This window comes from Myotis lucifugus, unplaced genomic scaffold, assembly GCF_000147115.1.
Source record: "Myotis lucifugus unplaced genomic scaffold, Myoluc2.0 scaffold_1463, whole genome shotgun sequence".
Classification (NCBI taxonomy): Eukaryota; Metazoa; Chordata; class Mammalia; order Chiroptera; family Vespertilionidae; genus Myotis; species Myotis lucifugus.
The window spans coordinates 28,986-32,509 of NW_005872511.1; the positions used below are offsets into that span (position 1 = coordinate 28,986).

The 3,524-nt window shown below is 49.7% G+C and overlaps 1 pseudogene across 1 annotated transcript in view; it reads right to left on the bottom strand.

Moving 5' to 3' along the window:
* Positions 1 to 341: 341 nt before the first annotated feature.
* The window catches only part of LOC102429184, a 4,972-nt pseudogene continuing 1,789 nt past the window's right edge, over positions 342 to 3,524 (bottom strand). Inside the window, exons 5-8 of the transcript XR_001346580.2 lie at positions 3,471 to 3,515; positions 3,306 to 3,375; positions 1,981 to 2,090; positions 342 to 1,110 (exon numbers count right to left, since the gene is read on the bottom strand). The product of XR_001346580.2 is annotated as a cellular tumor antigen p53-like (transcript). The remainder of the gene's footprint in view (positions 1,111 to 1,980; positions 2,091 to 3,305; positions 3,376 to 3,470; positions 3,516 to 3,524) is intronic.

Genomic DNA, 3,524 nt, shown 5'->3' on the forward strand with positions numbered 1-3,524 from the left:
TGGCTAAATGAGACACGTAAATCCCGTAATCCGTGGTGAGTGGCTGACAAGGGGGCAGGAGAGAACCCTGTGCCAGGCCTGGCAGGGAGGGAGGAGGGACAGAGTTAGGGATTCACCCCCACCCTTGTTGTCATGCAGCCTGCAGACTGACCCAGTCTCCAGCTTTTGTTCTCCTCCTGGAACCCGGGTGTGGGGCTCCCCAGCCCACATTCCCTGGAGACTCAGGTGGCTGCTTCCCAGTGTCACCTCCTTAACTCACCCCCGCACTGCAGGCCCCGGGCAGCCAGCACTGGCACTCACCCTCAGACACACAGGTAGAAGCAAATTTTATTGTAAAATAAGAAACCAATATAAAAAAATGTGATATAAAAGGGGAAGAGGGGAAGGGGTGCGGATGTGGAGTACAGATGTGCCTTTCCAACTGTAGAGGAAATTGACCCTGAGCATTTGGGGGAAGTGAAACAGATCTTGGAAGATACGGATCCTACACTGGAGGTGGGGCCCTCCAGGGTGTGGGATGAGATGTGATCTCCTTTTAGGTGGTGAGGTTCCCGACTTCAGACAGGAGTTGGCCAGGCCAGCAGAGCAGGGATTTAGAAGTTCCCTCCTCTTAACTAGCTGTCCAGTCATACAGGGGCAGGAACCAGCACCTCTGCGGGAGCCTGGTCCCAAACATCCACCGTTTCATTAACCCTCACAGTTAGCCCCGTAGAGCAGGCATCATTATTGACATTTTGTCAATGTGGACAATGAGGTTAGGAACATTTCCTACCTCCCCCAAATGGTCTTCAGAGTAAAGACCTTAAAAGTTAAGCTGAAACATCTCAGCTCCCTCCAGCTTCCCTCAAAACGCAGCAGTGCAGGCCAGCTTCTGTAGTGGAGGCCTCAGCCAGAGCAGACGGAATTCTGGGGCGTTTCTGAGGCACATCTGTACCAAGCAGAGGTTTAAGCTCCCAACCCCAAAAATACGCCAGGAAAAGGGGGACGAGGGTGGGGGTGTCAACGGGGGACAGGAAGCAGGGATGTCAGTCGGAGTCAGGGCCCTCTCTCTTGAACATGAGTCTTTTTTTATGGCGGGAGGCAGGCTGCCCCTTTTTAGGTTTCAGGTGGCTGTGGAGAGAAGAGGGAAGGGAGGAGATTACACCACCAGAGTGAGAGGTGTAGGGCCTCTCTTCCCACGGCCAGGTTTTGAAGGGCCTGAGGTTGGAACAAGGGCTATTTAAGTTGAAATAGTCACCATAGCCAAAACCGGTTTGGCTCAGTGGATAGAGCGTCAGCCTGCGGACTGAAAGGTCCCAGGTTCGATTCCGGGCAAGGGCATGTACCTTGGTTGTGGGCACGTCCCCAGTAGGAGATGTGCAGGAGGCAGCTGATGGATGTTTCTCTCTCATCGATGTTTCTAACTCTCTATCTCTCTCCCTTCCTCTCTGTAAAAAATCAATAAAATATATTAAAAAAAAATTTTCAACATTCTTTGAAAAAAAAAAAGAAAGAAATAGTCACCATTAACTGCAGACATGCTTACTGAGCACCAGGGGCACTTGTCTGTATTAAACTCCCAACCTTCCCTTATCCTATTCGACAAATGAGGAAACTGAGCTGGATAAGGGGGGGTAACAAAGCCACACAGGACTTGTTAGCTCTCAGCGGGGCCGAAGATCTGACCCCACACCCCGGCTCTGCCTGGCACTCCCACGGTTACCAGGCCCCTCCTGGGGACCCCAGATCTGAGATAGAGGTGCCTAGAAACGGCAAGGAAATATCCATGCTCATATCGGGGCTGTGGACCGCTCCACCTGACGCAGGAAAGTGGTCACAGGATTCAACCAGAGGAAGAGTAAAGAATGTCCAGGCAGGGCCCGGACCCAACGGGAGAATTCAGCTGTCTTTTACCGTGAAGGCAGGATTACAATGGAATCCCAGGCCTTCCCACATAGGACTGCAGGGGAGTGGGGCTGAAGGGGGACCCAGGTCACTCACCTGGAGTGAGTCTTGCTTCCACCCGGGTCCTTTCCAGCCAGGACATCGTCCTGTAGCTCTAAGGCTTCATTCAGTTTCCGGAACGTCTCAAAGCGTTCACGCCCACGGATCTGTGGCAGGGGAGGAGGGGGAAATGAAGTATTAGGCCAAGTCATAGAACCATTTTCATGCTCTCCTTAACAAATTTTCTTTTGAAAGATCCTTTAAAACAGCGGTTCTCAACCTGTGGGTCGAGACCCCTTTGGGGGTCGAACAACCCTTTCGCCTAGGACCATTGAAAAGCACATATATAATTACATATTGTTTTTGTGATTAATCACTATGTTTTCATTATGTTCAATTTGTAACAATGAAAACACATATAGCCTATCAGATATTTACATTACGATTCATAACAGTAGCAACATTACAGTTATGAAGTAGCAACGAAAATAATTTTATGGTTGGGGGGTCACCACAACATGAGGAACTGTATTAAAGGGTCGCGGCATTAGGAAGGTTGAGAACCACTGCTTTAAAATGTAGGTTATGGTACAAGATGGCATCCTGAAATCAGATATCACCAGGAGCCATTGTCTCTAGGCACCACTGCCCCCTAATAGCAAATGCCCTAATTGCAGGGAAAGCAGCCAGGAAGAAAATAGCATTTTTGAATGCTAGACTTGAAACTTATTATTATTATTTTTTTTAAAGTGGCTTAAAACAACACACTTTTATTATCTTCTGTATGTCACGAATCTGACACAGATCTCATCGGGCTAAAAACCTAGGTGGCAGCAGGTGCATTCTTTTGGAGGCTCTAAAGGAGAATCCATTTCCTTGCTCATCATCCGGATTACTGGCAGAATTCAGTTCCCAGTCGCTGTCATTGCTGGTCACCAGCAGGTGGCTGCTGCCAGCTTCTAGAAGGCACTATGGTTCCTTGGCTGGTAGGGAAGGCAAACCGTCACCTTTACTAAACCTCTCAGGCTTCTTTCTGGCTGGGCCTTAAATCAAGTTCCTTTTCCTCCAACTAATGGTTCAGTGCACGTGTTGAGCCTGAACAAAGGTGCCGGTATTTTGCTAGATGCTGGGGCTGCAGAGATGACTCACACATGGTCCTTGCCTTCAAAGCTGGAAGCAACTTCATTCCAGGCTCATTACGTTTCTACTAGACACACCCACATGTTCAAGTTGAAACTTAATCTCAAGACCGTGGGTCAAGACCAGAGAAAGGATAGATGGGCCCACCCTCACACCTGCTACATTTACATCTTTTATGCCCTTATCCGATCCCACCAAGTAGGGGCAAGAGACTGCCCATCTCCCTTTCCCAGACGTGGTACCTGAAGGGTGAAATATTCTTCATCGCTGGCTTCTTTGGCGGAGGAGAGGGGTCAGTGTTGGTGGGCAGTGCTGGGAAAGAGGTAAGAAGGGTGAGAAGGGTGAACCTGGGCAGAATTAGACCCTCTCTCCCTCCTCTACTTCCCCTCGCCCTGCTTGCTTATTACCTCGCTTAGTGCTCCCAGGGGGCTGCTTGGGACTCCAGGGGGCTGCTTGGGACT